This window comes from Amia ocellicauda, chromosome 2 (genome assembly GCF_036373705.1).
Source record: "Amia ocellicauda isolate fAmiCal2 chromosome 2, fAmiCal2.hap1, whole genome shotgun sequence".
Taxonomy (NCBI): domain Eukaryota; kingdom Metazoa; phylum Chordata; class Actinopteri; order Amiiformes; family Amiidae; genus Amia; species Amia ocellicauda.
In genome coordinates, this window is record NC_089851.1 from 53,497,872 (window position 1) to 53,515,311 (window position 17,440).

At 37.0% G+C, this 17,440-nt stretch overlaps 2 non-coding genes across 2 annotated transcripts; one reads left to right on the forward strand and one right to left on the reverse strand.

The window, feature by feature from the left end:
- The first annotated feature begins 16,725 nt into the window (after positions 1-16,725).
- Positions 16,726-16,799, forward strand: trnat-ugu (transfer RNA threonine (anticodon UGU)). The gene has a single exon. It is a non-coding gene; the product is annotated as a tRNA-Thr (tRNA).
- Positions 16,800-16,963: 164 nt separating this feature from the next.
- Positions 16,964-17,037, reverse strand: trnan-guu (transfer RNA asparagine (anticodon GUU)). Its single transcript has one exon. It is a non-coding gene; the product is annotated as a tRNA-Asn (tRNA).
- Positions 17,038-17,440: the final 403 nt, after the last annotated feature.

Sequence of the window (17,440 nt, forward strand, 5' to 3'; positions counted from 1 at the left end):
GTGACCAACGGGGTACAATTTGGTTTTATTTACAAACGGGTACAGACTGGTGAAATCATAGTAACGGAGTTCCTAGCCAGGTTTTGGTTGATAATACAGGGTCACTGCATTCGTCCACCCACCGAATAGAGACTCCCTGGGGTCTAAAGGCGCTGGTAACTGTGATTCGGAAATAAATGCCCTAACATCCTGGTCTTCATTCAGCATTGTCTTCCATTTGTGTTCCCACATCACTTTAACATCAAACCCTTGTAATTTTAAGAATTCGGTTTTATACATTGTCTTTTGATATAGCCAGCCGAATGTTGTTTTTGTCACACTGTTAACGTCATTTTCGCTATAACAGGTATCGCTACCATGAAAAAAACATCCATGGTACTCAAAAGCAGTGTACACACCGTTTATTACTGCAAAACCATCTAGATAGTACGGGCCAAATTTATGCTCACCACCCAGCTTTAGTGCGTGTTGTATACTGATGTTGTCTGTGTGTTCAGTATACATGAGCCACTGAATAGCGGGGGTCGAGAACCGCTTTTTCTGGTTGTGATAATTGTCGTGCGGGACTAATGCTATGGTCTGCGGTCTGAGAAACATGTACCGGTACATGGTCATACACACAGAGGCTAATGTGATGTACTGAAACGGGTCAAGACTGACTTTAATCAGGTCTGAATCAGGGTCAGACGGACACTTCAGACGTATCTCATCTGTCATACTTAATATCTCGTTTCTAAATGTAGTACAAGCTTGTCTCAGTATGTCCACGTCCTGTCTACATTACCGCTTCAATTCATCGAGTTTGTGCTCATCGTACCATTCCTGAAACTGTGTTTTATCAGCACCCATCATGTAGTCTACCCCGTAAAATTGTTCAGCGGGTAAGGGTCCTACATAATTTTGGTTTGCGACCGTGTTAAAGAAGTGTGGGAAATGGCCTTTCTCACCCTCAAACCCCATTGCTTTTGGCATATTGCTCAGTTTCAGAAGCAAGAAATGTAATGAATCAATGAACCTGATGTTCAGAGCGGTCACTGTCATGCACATCATTTTACCTCCTTGTGTGATGAAGTGTGTAGCAACCTTTTCACGTATGAGCTCTCTAATGACCAAGTAGTTATCATAGCCTTTACCATTGTGTGAAATAAAAGTGTAGTTTTTAAAACATGTGTCAATGAAACATTTCACAAAGTCAGATAAGCAAGAATCCCCATAAAACTCCCATGTGCGTTTGTTGTTTATGTGTGAGGCATAAACATAATTTGGGATGTGTGTCCTGTTTCTTGCATGCATTCAAAATCAAAGAAAATGTATTTTTCCGATTGTTTGGGGATGTTTATTACGCTCATGTAGCATACATGATTGTCAGGTGTCTGGATAACACTTTTACAGCGCGGAAAGAGCTTTTCTTCGCAAGTATGCATTATTGGGAGAAAAGTCCGGCACTCTGTACAGTAAAAGTGTTGAACACACTGAATCTCTTTGGTGGCAGCTTTAGCCTTGAGTCTCCTGAGACAGACACCACCTCTACAGAATATTTTACATACATCGCATCTGGTGATGGTCTCTTTAACCTCAAAACAGTGGGGGTCTAAACACGCTCTGCACAAATTCCGACACGTGTGACTATTTTTATGCCCATATACTGCGTGGCAATAATCACAGAAATAGTTAACACCTATAAATGTTCTGATGTTTAAAACCCCGTAGTAATGCTGTTTGTGAAGTAAAACAAACATCTGTGCATTCTTTCCCTTTCCACAGGCGGTACACACTGGCGGCAAAACATAAATTGTTACCTTGGTTTTTGAAATCAGTGAGGCATGCCCTTTTCTTGTCTATTATCTTGCAAAACAAAATACCTTTTATACGTCTCCGTACCCCACCTTGCATATTAGGATTTCGGTGTGACTTTGCAGTAAATTAGCTATGCTCTCTAGGAAATCTGTTTCATCCAGCTCCCCCAAATGTTGCCTCCTCTAACAGAAAGCATTATTTAATGACCCCGAGCTCAGTCTAAGCTGTACAAAATCATTAGGACCCACATTGTGTGATATTTCATTTAACAGCCCTTGCACAGCACCAGTACGATTCTACCAGATCCAGATTCACAAACCTGAATTCTTCATAAAACTCCATTCCCCGGAACCTGTTAAGTTCCCGGTCATAGTGACGAATACGCTCCAAAAACACCCGAGGCGGGTCCCCGCCATTACCACACTCAACCATTTGTTCAGCATTTTCATTATTCACCTCTAACATTGCTACATCACCACCCCCAATCTGATTATCATTATTATTCGCTTCTAATGCTTACCCATCAGACACGTGCAAATCTATATATTCCTGAATTTCCAAGTCTGGTTGGTTATTATTATCAGCTTCTAATGCTAATTCATCAAACACAATCAAATCAATATATTCCTGAATTTCCAAGTTTGCTGGGTGGTCATCAACCGCCACTGTGCTGTAATGGTGTCTGTGATCCTGCTAATTGTGACACATCCATTCTAGATTTAAGCCTACGCAGCATTCTTTTGGCTACATTAATATTCTTTATCAGTACTGCCGTGATACGTGCAGACCGAGTGTCTTTGTGTCTTACTTGTTTCATTATTTGTTAATTGCGGTTTTCACTCACAGTGTGATGATTCAGCAAACTCGATGTTATACCCTTTTTGTTTTAACACATTTGTCAAAACATGTATTTTTCTATGAGCTGTGTGTAAATCTTCTACCAGTTGCCAACAAATGTGACATATTTTACTAAACAACAGGGCCCTAGAATCATCAGAGGTCTGAATGCCTGTACAGGGTATTTGTTCACCTGACCTGTCTATCTCTTTATGCACACTCGGAGTGGGGTTAACTGTGCTATTTGTCTGCTTACCTCTTTTTACAGTAGCGGGCTGTCTTACTGTGTGCTTTTCTCTGAAACATGCACTCTACCTTCAAGATGGTTTAGTGACTTGTTAGAAAGTGTGGATGAGAAAGTAATGCAAATAGTTGAGAAGGTTATAAAAAACAAGGCTTATCAAGTGTTTTACAAACATAAATAAAATACTGTTTGTGCCTGCTCTGCTTTTCTGTGCAATAAGACATTATATTAATTCATATATTTTTTCAGAGAAAGAAACCCCCGGGGCCCCTGGAATTACGTTTACGTATGTTTGAGGAATCTATGTTTGAAGATGTCATCCTCACTCTAATAGCTCACAAGTTTGGTGATTTGTATGATACTGGTAATTCTGATGTGAAATCGCTAGTTGCTGATGTTGAAAAAACAGTGGCGTCCCTCCCCAATGTGCTCAAGAGAATGCTGTATAAAGAGACACATCCTGGTGAATCTGCTTTTACATCTGTCCAAAAAGTTCTGCAGAGTTCTTTTGGAAATACTATCCCTATCATGACCAAACCCAATTTCTACACTGTGCTAGACAGAATAGTGTCACTGCCCTGGCCAATAAACAAGTAGAGGGAGTAGCTAGTGCAGTACAGTTCAGTTGTTTCTTCCTGGCTGCTGTAGGTGTTGGGGAAGCGGGATCATTGGTCACCCGAGTCAGTATCTAATCTCACTGTCTACATCTGACTTGATGCCTTGTTGTCATTTTTAGAGCTGTCACAATAAAATATTGACATTGAAATATATTTTACTGAGTCTCATATTTTGAATGTCTATACCTTTTCTTTCTCTTTTATTTTTCCAACACTGTACCACCCCAAAAATAATCATAAAATATATAACCTAAAATCATCACACGCACATCACTAAACACAGTTTAAAATACTTTTTTATTAAAACTTTATGTTGTTGTTCTCTTTTTATTTTAATGTATTTTATTTTGCTAACAACTTATCATAACAAACCTAATCATAAAACATAACCTAACACAAATAATAATAAGTTTAAACTCTTAAACATTACACACACACACACACATACACCATCAGGGTGAGATGGCAGTAAACACTTGTCAAGATGACCTGTGCCCTTTCCAAAATGCCTGTCATCCTAACAAGATTACGGTCATCCAAACAAGATGGCTGTCATCCTAACAAGATTACGGTCATCCAAACAAGATGGCTGACAGGAGAGGGTCAAAGGGTAAAACCTGTAACCTAACAAGTTGGCTGACTGGAGAGGATCAAAGGGTACAGGGTAAGGAGGGGCTTCCTGGCCCGTGGGGCTTCTGGGTAAGGCGGGGCTTCCCAGCCCATGGGGCTTCTGGGTAGGGGTGGGGCCACCTGACACTTTGACATAAAGTGCCATCATTACTACTCATAAGCGCAATATGTACAATATCTTTCCCGTTCCTGAGAAAACTATGTTTGAAAACTGTAATTTTTTGCCTGGACTACAATCAAGATGGCTACCAAACCATGTGACATTATGCCGCCATTTTGCGATCTAGTGACCATGCCATAGACCCCTACATCCATTCAAAGTCTGGTGACTTTTTTGACTGCGGTTCAAAAGTTATAGGCATTTGAACATATTCTGGTGGAAGAGAAGAAAAAATAAGTATAATAATAATAATAATAATGACCAGTGACCACCACATTGCTTATGGGATCAATTCTGTCAAGTAACAATCAGTCCAATACATTCTAACATAGTTCCATACTGCACCATATGCATTTATTTGCAACTTGACCATCTCTGAAATTTGATTGGCTCATGGCGGCCATTTTGTTTTCTCAATCAATTTGCCTTGAACAAATCTGATAGAGGAGCTAGCCAAGGTCATGTGTACAAAATTTCATATCAATCAGACCAACCATTTCGGAGATGAAGATCTTTGAAGATTCTTGGCCAATCCAATATGGCTGCCAAACCATATGACTTATTGACTTGTTTTGAACAAATCTGAATTTAGGCCATAACATAACATCACACACCAAGTTTCACATCTGTCCCGTCTGCGGTTTCGGAGAAGAAGATTTTTGTATATTTTCCAAAATGTGTCACTTAAGCCACTATGGCCACCAGACCATGTGACATATGGCCTCCATATTGAATATGGCATAGTACTACATAGCCATCTATCACTGTATGAAGTTTCATGAGTTTTCATCAAGCATTGGTTTCTATAGGCTTTTGAAAAGATACTGCTGAAAAATAATAATCCTAACAATAGGGTTCCAGCAACTTCGTTGCTTGGCCCCCAACTTTTGAGGCTTCCAGGTGCTTGGAGTCGAGAAATGTATGGCTTCAGACTCATAAAAATATGAATCAGATGAAGACACATGTTGACAACAATTGTTGCTTAAAGGTTTTGGTAAGTAGAGTATTCAAGGTCAAGTTCCCCCTCTTGTGGTCTAATATTTTAAGGAACAAGCCATTTCAATCTCAATAAACCATCTACACTTATTTGATTGAAATGTATCAATTTAATTACATTAGTAGTACCATCAATACTTCTAATATCATAATATAGTAGTAAACACTTTATTCTCTAAGTTTCATTTCGTGTACTTTAAAACACAATCTAACCATTTAAGTAGCTTTAGATTGCTGCTGCTCTCCATTTTTCCATTTACCTTCTCAAGCTTATTTAGTTGCATACCTGGTGTTTCATATAGTTATCACGTTGATTTCTGATGTATGTGTTATATATATTTACAGCTGGAAAAGCAAAGTATATCACTAAGGAGCAAATAGCTCCAATTAGTTTTTACTATTGCGCCTGACCGAGTATGTCCGTATGTCCGTATGTTGTCTTATGTTCAACTCTATAGATCCAGCGATTAAATTATCCATTACAGAAATTATCCATTAGGACAAGGCACATCAGGAGGTCTGTGCAATAGGAACAGTCTGGACACCATTTTAAGTTCCGAACGGAATTAACGTCTTTACTATCTACATATTTATTTATTTATTTATACATTGTTTTTTTTTTTTTTTTTACATTTTGGCACAAATTATCCTCCATACTATCCATGACAAAATTAAAAATAAATACATGGAGAAAATAATAAATACATGAATTAATGTGGAAATAAATAGATGGATAAATAAACAGATTTTGAATTAAATACAATAATAAATAAATCTCCATGTATTTATTAGAACATGTATTTATTTATTTCAACATTTATTTATTATTTTCACTGTGAATTTGTTTTAAATTTTAATTACAGTGAAAATAATCAATACATTAATACATAAATACATGTTCAAATGGACATTTATTTATGTCAACACTACTACATTTATTCATTTATTTATGTAATGTGAAGCGATTCAAGTAATGAATAAACAATGTATTTGCTAAAATAAGTTTTTCTTAAACTTTAAGGGGAACTGCACCACAATTTTATCTTAATTCTGTTATTTGTATAAATTGTTTTAAATATAGCAATGTCACAAATGTCTGAAGTGAAGATATATTTATTAATATGATTTTCTTAAGGAATAGGTGGCCATTTTCTCTCCACCAGACCCTCGGTAACAGTCTGTACTAGTATGTGTAAGACCTGTAGGCAATACAAAGTAAAAGCATAATAATAATGATGATATTATTTATAACTAGAATGCTAAAGTTCCATGAGAAACATTGCGGAAGTACAGTAAGCAGTATGTTTCAGTGTACATGTAATATATTAAGTACTATAGTACATCACATGGTACTACAGTAAACTATAGTATACAACAGGGTAGTTCAATATTTGTCTAAGTACCGTAGGAGGCACTATAGTACATTACAAGATACTATAGTATATCACGTAACAAGAGTATACTGTAGTATAACATTGTACTATCGTATGTCACACATTATTCAGTATACCATAGTATAAAAGTTTAGTGTGGTATACAACAGTGTCCTACAGTATTTGTTGTACTACTGTAGTAAGTACTATAGTATAATTGTATTGTTTTATTGTCTATCTTAATTGTAGTTTTAATATTTAATTAACTATATTTTCTTGTAAAGAGCTTTGCGATACACTATGAAATTTCCATGGAATCCGAATGTGTTCAATTTCGTTGGATTTCATGAAATCCGAATGCATGAAATTGCATGATTTAATCAGGTGAATACAGATTAAATCGTGATGCAATTGCATGCTATATAAAGGGTGTTTGGGAGCGAGACTACATGGTGAAGTTTTGAGTTTTGAAAGAGAAAAGCAAGATCAAGAGTGTAAATATGTATAGGAATATTTAGTTATGGCAGCTTCTGCCATGCTGTACATTGGCAAAAAGAAGATGGCTTCACTCACATCTATGCAAGTGTACACTCAGTATTTGTTGCAGAAATTAATGAAAGCAATACTAGTTTCAGTACTGTACTTCGCAAAAACATATTTGCATATTTGTTCAAAACTTGTACTTTAATATTTTTGCGATATCTAACACTGATAGTCCTACATTGTTTCATGTGTGCATGTATTTAAACAAAACAAAAACAAACAAAAAACAACATTGTTCTCTTTTCTTTGCTAAAACTATTTTTGTTACATTGAATCAGGGGTATGCATACATCTGGAAGGCACACTATATGTAATGGTAAGTTACAACAACATAAATGACACAGTATATATATATATATATATATATATATATATATATATATATATATATATATATATATATTATCATATATATATATATATATATAATCATCACAGTATAGTTCTTAAAAGATCATTTATCAAGCAGATTTAAACAAATTAAAAATGTCTATTATAATGACTGGCTATTATACAGTACACACTAGAAGCACCGACATTTCAAACTACCTACAAGAGCCAAAACTATAGTATAATAATGATCAAATAAAAAACTTAATAAAAAAAGCTAAAATGCTGTAGGCATATTTAATACATATATTTAGGAAAAGTCAGGAATTGGTATCCATAGTGTATTCAGGAACACATAGTAATTCAAATTAAATCAGTCAAACTGACCAGCCGTGCACTTCTAGAGTTAAATTATAAAGGCAAATCATGCAAAAGATCACATCACGTGTACAGTATCAGCACACAAACTACAGGGTCACAAGCCGCTAATGGGAAACTAAACTTTGGATTCAAACTCGATTTGTAAGGAAATATTGAAGACAAGGAAAGGTTTTCTGTTTCATTTGCATGCAATGCTTTTCTTACAAGAGCAGTGTAGTTTACAGTATAATTTGTGAGCACCCATTTGCTGTAGCAATTATAATTTAGTTTGCTTATTATAATGATTTGGTGTTTTTTAAATATATATTCCTATATATATATATATTTTACCATTCATGTTACAGCGTTGTTTTTATTTTAATAAGTGCCCGATTAATCAGCAATTGCCCATTGATTAACCGATCAAATATTTGAATGGACTGACAGCCTTAATATATATGTGTGTGTGTTATTGTAATTAAATGTATGGTTTGTATTATTATTAGCAACTGTACGCTATCCAAAACAGAGGTATGGAATATTTTGCTTTTGACAGCTTAAAAAGAAAAATATGTGAACAAAGACCAATCAAGGCTAACTTACCAGTATACAAAATAACATTTATAAATATAAATGTAAAACTTTTTGAAGAGCCGGTATTAATGTTTTGTATAAACTGTATAATGTTTTATATTAATGATTGAAAAACATGTCAACAGAGCCAATTGTATTAATTGTCAAGCAAGCAAATTTTAGCAAGGCTGTTCTGACACTCCCAGCATCTCCTTCAAGATTTCTGTGGCTAATCTGTGGCTGGAGAGGTCACCTCATCATTATTGATCAACAGTTGCTTTGAGAACTATGAGACCAGACCTCTGCCAGTAGATCAAAGGAAGCCATCTTGATATGTTTATTCATTTATTTACAGTAGTTTACAATTAAGATTAAACATAAATTAGTACATTTTGTGCACCCCCAATTCCTAATATGAGGGGCAAAGCTAACGAACTGAGCTTCCGTCCCTCAGTCCCAACAGCTTTCATATGATATTATTTTAATATAGTGATACAACATTTTGTGACATTCCTGTTTTGGATGCCCTATTTTTCAAGTTTGATTGTAATACATGAGTGTTATTAAAGTTTTAACTTAGAGTTACAGACTACATTTGCTGGGCACATCTAAAGACTAGCAAAAATTTATATTTGGATTTCGTTTTGTGAAAATTACTTCACGCTGGGGAATGATTTATTGCAGGATTTACATATGGTAAGAACAGTATAATTATTAATACTATGTATGTGTAACAACGGAGATAAAGTGCTCAGTTTAATTTATTTAAAAATGTGTTATGCTAATTTAGGTAAGGTAGCTGGGGTTTATTAGGGTGTGTGCAGGGGTTTTAGAGTTGGTGACCACGTGTGCGGAGCAACACCTGGAACTGTGTGAACTTCTTCTGGGCAAGAGGCGCGTAGTTTTTTTCTTCAATAAATCTAGCAGCAAGTAAGCAAGCGATTTGTGGGCTACTTGTTTTCCCCCGCTGAAAATACTACGTTGGCATCAGAAATGAGGATGGACACTTACGGCTCCTGGCCAGCAGACAGGGGAGGAGGGGGCGCAGGCCAGAGACTCCAGCTCTTCAGGCAGTGCCTCGCAGCCAAGCGTGAGCGGCAGATAAACCGGCAGTGTGTACAGTGTCGGTCTGCTGTGTATCGCTGTTTCAATAATTAAATTATTATTATTATTTATCTCTTGGCAGACACCCTTATCCTTACAAAACAAAATAATAAATAATAATTCATAATAACCAATAAAATGCCCCTCCAATGCTACAGTATGTAAGTTACTATAAGTACATGTAAGTTATTGTTAACAGTAGTAAGCTACTAGTAGTAGTTTTTGAAAATAATCGAAACGTTAAACGATTTGAAAAAGGTGTTTAAGGAAAATAAGCTAAGGCTATTAGATAAGGATAATATAGGGAATTAATTGGCTGGTATGTATACTATGTTTCTACCAAAGTTGTAACAGGAGTTGGAATTTTGGGGGTAGAAGAAAAGCTGTAAAAATCCTCAGATTAAACTTAATGGATAATTATTTACTGAATATTGGCATATATCATTTGTTTGTACATTTTCTTATCTTGAAAATTATCAAAAAGAAATATAACAAACATTAGAATTAGAGTTACCCTGTGTTAGACTTGTGTCCTTAATTAGAGATAATTAGAGTTGCCTTGTGATAGACTGGTGTTGCTGCAGGGTTGGGCTTCGGAACACTTTAATTTTGTTAAAAAGTAAACAAAATTGGAAACATATATATACACACACATTTAATTGCATGTAATTAACTTAATTAAAAAAAAGTAAATTAAAAACTAAAACAGTAAAATATGTGTATACAAAAAAACAAATCAGTCTGTTACTATTTTTATATTATACATACTTATTTAAAATAACACATCATCCAATAGGCTTCTGGTTTGGAGCCAAACAATAGCACTAAATGCTACTCCTCATTGCTAATTGCAATAGATTGATTGCATTTTTTTTTTACTTTGGATAGTTATGTCTGCTACTACAGGGAGAAGCTGTTCGATCTCCTCCACAGTCTTCAATCCCATCTGCCGTAGAAGGTCCTCCACTGGGGCAAGCAATTGCTCCCCTTTCTCTGTGAACAGTAGGAAACCTTCTTCGGTGTCACAGAACCTCAGGATGGTTTTCTGTTTCTTTTCTGTTTTTTATGTTGACTCCTGAATGAGAATTAATTAGATGCTTTTCTGGTTTTACCCAATTTATCCTGATTTCTAAAGGAATTAACGGAATGTAAAAAAGATTTGGAGAGGTTGAGCTTGAGGTGGTGTGAGTGCATCCAGGCAGAGATAGCAGACAAGCAGGAAGAGATGCAGATTTGTCTTTGTGAAGGACGCATCAATCAAAGCCGAGTTGCTTGAATTTGTGCGCCAGGAGTGGCATAAAGTCACCCAACAGCGATGTGAAAGACTGGTGGAGAGCATGCCAAGACGCATGAATGCTGTGATTGAAAATCACCAAATATTAATTTCTGAACTCTTTGTAAGTTAAAACATTAGTATTATGTTTTTTAAAAATTAATATGAACTTATTTTCTTTGCATTATTTGAGGTCTGACAACACTGCATCTTTTTTGTAATTTTGTCCAGTTGTAAATTTCTGCAAATAAATGCTCTAAATGACAATATTTTTATTTGGAATTTGGGAAAAATGTTTTCAGCAGTTTATAGAATAAAACAAAAATGTTCATTTTACCAAAACATATACCTATAAATAGTAAAACCAGAGAAACTGATAATTGTGCACTGGTCTCTTAATTTTTTCCAGAGCTGTATACACCTTTATATGCGCTGCCATATCAAACATTTAACACTAAAGCATGTTGTGAATAAATGTTATGCTTTGGAATTTTAATATTGACATGAATAGACAATCCATGCAAGTAAACTCAAACACACAATAACAAGTGGTATTGTCACTGTTGAATCCCACACATCCCGCAATTCACAAGCTCCCCTGCAGAGGTCAGCATCACCGGAATTCTAAACCCTCACATTCCCCAGCAATCAGCCACTTAACATTCCTCGGCACCATGTGCACTTGTTCTATCATCCTCGAACTCCCATTGTACCAGCACTCTCCTTCACCGTCCTCTGCTCCTCTCTGCTACACATATAAACCCCTCTGTGACTTTAATTCACTGCTAAGTCTTGTATCCTTTTGTTATTGATTGTTTACAACCTCCACGTGTTCCTCCACCAATTCCCGTATTCTCCCTACCAGCCTGTTTGCCTGATCATTGACCCCCTGCTTGTCTTATCGACCAGGACTTGTGGATTTCCCTGGACATTACGGTTTGCCGGCATTGACCACAGCCTGTTTCTGACCACCTCTCACTCCGCACCTGGGTTCCCCGCCATGGCAGTCCTTCTTTACAGGTATACAGTCCGGTCCATAAATATTTGGACAGGCCCAATTGTCAATTTGGCTCTGTACACCATCACAATGGATTGGAAAGGAAACAATCAAGATGTGCTTTAAGTGTAGACTTTCATCTTTAATTGGAGGGTAGTTACATCCAAATCGGGTGAATGGTGTAGGAATTAAACCAATTTTTATGTGGTCCCCCCAATTTTAGGGGCTCAAAAGTATTTGGACAAACTAACATAATCATTAATTAAATTGTGAGTTTCAATACTTGGTTGTGATGCGGGACAGTGGCCTGTCCGAATGCCAAATATATTTGCACCATTGTTGCAGTAAGATTGTGTAACCCATGTATGAATTTAAGCTTTGTGTATTGCTCCGCAGAGGACAGGTGCAGTAGTTCTGTGTAGCTGATTTTTAGAAAAACATTTTCATCCAAGGCTATAGAGAAAACAGAAGACAAAGGAGAAGTCTGTGATCAAGTTTGGGGTACATCATTGACGTCATCCAGTTGCCCAGCAACCAAAGGGAGTCATCTTGTATATGATAGCATGTTCTTTAGAAAAACCTTAGATGTGTCTTGCTGACTGACCATCTCCAGAGCACTTAGTTGTAGCTGAATAAACTATTTTGGTATTATTTCAGTTAAATCGGGTCCTGAGTATTCCTTGTCCGCCTGTTTATTGAGGGAGTAAAATGTCTCCCTATCAGTTGCAAATCCTTTGCAGTCAATGACTGCCTGAAGTCTGGAACCCATAGACATCACCAGATGCTGGGTTTCTTCCCTGGTGATGCTATGCCAGGCCTGCACTACAGCTGTCTTTAGATCCTGCTTGTTCTTGGGGTGTTTTGCCTTAGATATCAAAACAAACCAATCAGAGAGCAAAAACATTAGGTGGGGCCAAATCCACTAATAAGAACGTACTGGTGAGCGCAGGAACACCAAAAGGCCAGGAACACCACGGAAAACAACTGTGGTGGATGACAGAATATTTTCCCTGGTGAGGAAAACCCCTTCACAACAGTTGGCCAGATCAAGAATACCCTCCAGGAGGTAGGCGTATCTGTGTCAATGTCAACAATCAAGAGAACAATCGCTAATCTCAAGATGGAGCTGGGGGTAGGTGTTCCATGGCCAGGCTGTCGTTCCCTCTGCCAAGTGTGTACAGGCCAAGATACCTCCATTACTTCAATCACTACATCTTCCGCTGACTTCTATAGGGGGCTGCGTGAACTACTGAAGTAATGCTGTAGAGATAAGTGTCCTTAAACTGGGAAATGGAAATTAATTAAGATTAAGTAAGCATCACTCATTGAAGAAATGCATCACAGTGTCTCTGTCAGCCTGTACAGCAGCGCATGTTTGCCGTAGCCAACATTTATTCAGTGCCAAATTTCCTTTCACAAAGCCATAGCAGATTCTCAAGCCCTCCCATGTTGTTGATTATCTTGTATCCATGTATTAAGAATAATGGTAATGCTTTATTTTAAGTGTCCATTATAAACAATCTATTAACATGTTATTTTATTATTATATGATTAATTTTACAAATTATAAATATATTAGACATTTTTAAACTTTTTTGCTATAATATGTTTTAAGGTATTTAATAACATATTTAATAAAGGGTATAATAACATGACATTCGCACACCGATATCAATCTATTATCATTAACTGCCATGCCAGTTAATTACTGCTATTATCCATCCATTTTTGAAACCAGTTATCCTGGCGAAGGTCGCCGAGCACTGATCCCGGCAGGCAAAGGGCACAAGGCAGGAATACACCCAGGACGGGACCCCAGTCCATCGCTGGGCAACACACACACACACACACACACATGCAGACACACCCACATACAGGGCAATTTAGAGAAGCCAATTAACCTAACCCACATGTCTTTGGACGGTGGGAGGAAACCCACGTGGACACGGGGAGAACATGCAAACTACATAGTATAGCAAAAATGTTTAAATAAAAATGTCTAATATATGTATAATTTGTAATAATCATATAACAATAACATAATCAATAATTTGTTAATAGATTGTTTATAATGGACACTTGTTAGCATAATAACTAATGTATGTTATCTATCTGTATGTAATGCTGTTGTCCTATAAGTCCTTACATTTGTAAACAGGGATTTTTGAAATAACCATTACTTATTTTATGAAAAAACAGGGAAACAGAAATAAGGAATTAGTAACTATTACTTATTTCTCCAGAAATAAATAAGTAAACTTTACTTATTTTGCAGAAAAAAATAAAACAGTTTATTATTAATATATTGAGGAAACAGTGAAAAAAATAACCATTACTTATTTTTTGAAAAATAAGGAATCTACTTCATAGAGGTTCTGAAATCAGCATACTTCTCATGGCAGGAAAGGAAACTGGAAGCCTTTTGACACATTTCTTGACTTTGATTGAAGATTTTCCAGTATTTTAATCAGACCTCCTGCCAGAATATATTCTGCAGTGGGTTTCAGAATGGGCTGCCAAAACTGCGTAATCTCCTCCACCAACCTTTCCTGGTTATCCTTTGTTTGGTAAAACTGCATTTATGGAAGATACCCTTACAAAAATAAAATATTAAAAAATATATATTATTCTGAAATATGAAATGTATTTTAATGTATTAATATGTTTTATAAATGTGCATACCATTTTATAATATATGGTGAAAATATACTTTTAAATATCAATTGCAGTTTTAGTATGTCACTTGATACATAAATATGGTCAAATACACTATATTATACAATACAAATATTGTTTAATATAACTTAAGTATATTCAGAATTATATGTAAACTTGTTTTTAATATATATAATTATATGCAAATATACTGTAACATCTACACATGTATTTTATACTAAATATATAAAAATGCATACATATATGTCTCCTTATAATATACATTTAGTATACTGCTAAATACACAACAATCTCATATTGCATGTATTGTATACTGTGAATATATTAGACTGCAAAAATGTTGCATTCTAAATATACTGGTAGAATATATTTGGATAAACTTCCAAACACATGTATACATGAAGTGTAACTTATAACATTGGGATACTTCAATACTTTAATAGATTTCACTTGGTACTCACTTGGTGTTTGACCCACTTTTGCCTTCAGAACTGCCTTAATTCTACGTGGCATTGATTCAACAAGGTGCTGAAAGCATTCTTTAGAAATGTTGGCCCATATTGATAGGATAGCATCTTGCAATTGATGGAGATTTGTGGGATGCACATCCAGGGCACAAAGCTCCCGTTCCACCACATCCCAAAGATGCTCTATTGGGCTGAGATCTGGTAACTGTGGGGGCCAGTTTAGTACAGTGAACTCATTGTCATGTTCAAGAAACCAATTTGAAATGATTCGACCTTTGTGACATGGTGCATTATCCTGCTGGAAGTAGCCATCAGAGGATGGGTACATGGTGGTCATAAAGGGATGGACATGGTCAGAAACAATGCTCAGGTAGGCCGTGGCATTTAAACGATGCCCAATTGGCAATAAGGGGCATAAAGTGTGCCAAGAAAACATCCCCCACCACCACCAGCCTGCACAGTGGTAACAAGGCATGATGGATCCATGTTCTCATTCTGTTTACGCCAAATTCTGACTCTACCATCTGAATGTCTCAACAGAAATCGAGACTCATCAGACCAGGCAACATTTTTTCAGTCTTCAACTGTCCAATTTTGGTGAGCTTGTGCAAATTGTAGCCTCTTTCTCCTATTTGTAGTGGAGATGAGTGGTACCCGGTGGGGTCTTCTGCTGTTGTAGCCCATCCGCCTCAAGGTTGTACGTGTTGTGGCTTCACAAATGCTTTGCTGCATACCTCGGTTGTAACGAGTGGTTATTTCAGTCAAAGTTGCTCTTCTATCAGCTTGAATCAGTCGGCCCATTCTCCTCTGACCTCTAGCATCAACAAGGCATTTTCGCCCACAGGACTGCCGCATACTGGATGTTTTTCCCTTTTCACACCATTCTTTGTAAACCCTAGAAATGGTTGTGCGTGAAAATCCCAGTAACTGAGCAGATTGTGAAATACTCAGACCGGCCCGTCTGGCACCAACAACCATGCCACGCTCAAAATGGCTTAAATCACCTTTCTTTCCCATTCAGACATTCAGTTTGGAGTTCAGGAGATTGTCTTGACCAGGACCACACCCCTAAATGCATTGAAGCAACTGCCATGTGATTGGTTGGTTAGATAATTGCATTAATGAGAAATTGAACAGGTGTTCCTAATAATCCTTTAGGTGAGTGTATAGGGCATGTATTACAGATTCATTCAAAAAGGTCTCACTTTAGATTTGAGGAAACACTATTTACTTGTATCAGCGGTCATTCATTTGTCATTAATAGTTCTTCCAATTTCCGACCTTTTAGTTCCAGAGACCAATGTTTTGGTACCAGCTAAAAAAAACAAAGACAAATGTACATTAATTGGACAAATATGAAATATATAGTTACATGTAAAATATGGCCCAATATACAACGCTACAATTATTACAATTTACTTGCACTGTAATTACACGGTAACAAGAGTGAATTGAGCAAGTAGGTTGTGTATAGTTAATTCAATTATTAAATACCAGTATGGATGATGTATGATTACAGAACGAGCTTACATACACTAAACAAGTATTATGGCTTATTTACATGTAGTGTGTGTTTTTTACTTTACATATTCATGTAAAATGCTGCCAACCTTTGTGATGTTACCGATGACCTTAAACTCACCCCTTCTTAAAGTGTAACCACATGTGGTGATCAGGTGAGGGTCTGCCTCAAGCAGTTGTTTTGTTTCTTACGCCTGGGTGTAGGTACTGGAGAATGGGAGAGTCCTGGCACCGTGGCTTAGTTGGTCAAAGCGCCTGTCTTGTAAACAGGAAACCCTGGGTTCGACTCCCAGCAGTGCCTTGGTTTATGTTGGCCTAGGCAATGGAAAGGAAGTTTCTAAACGATCAATACATTTTTGCAAGATGGCCGTCCACAGCAAGCAGCTTAAGGTTACTGTAGCCACAGTCTGGCAAGCTGTCCGCCAGAAGTAGAAACAATAACAAGGGGCGGGGGGAAAAGTGGGCCGTCCCTGGGTGGATTCGAACCACCATCCTTTTGGTTAACAGCCAAACGCGCTGACCGATTGCGCCACAGAGACAGACAGAGGTGTTGTGGTTGCTGCAGTCGTGCAGTTCCTTCACAGTTGCCAAAAATCATTTCCAGCACACGATTTTCTTTGTCGTTGAATGCAACATACGTGACCATTGGGGGAGCGATAGCAAGCAAGAGAGTTAGATATCAAGAGTCATAGATAGATAGATGGATGGGTGGATGGATGGACGGCAAGGCAAGCATCTGATTGACAGTGGTCCGTGATCTGCTGTTATGCTACTTTGCTACTGACCATTGGGGGAGCGATAGCAAGCAAGAGAGTTAGATGTCAAGAGTCATAGATAGATAGATAGATAGATGGATGGATGGATGGACGGCAAGGCAAGCATCTGATTGACAGTGGTCCGTGATCTGCTGTTATGCTACTATGCTACTGACCATTGGGGGAG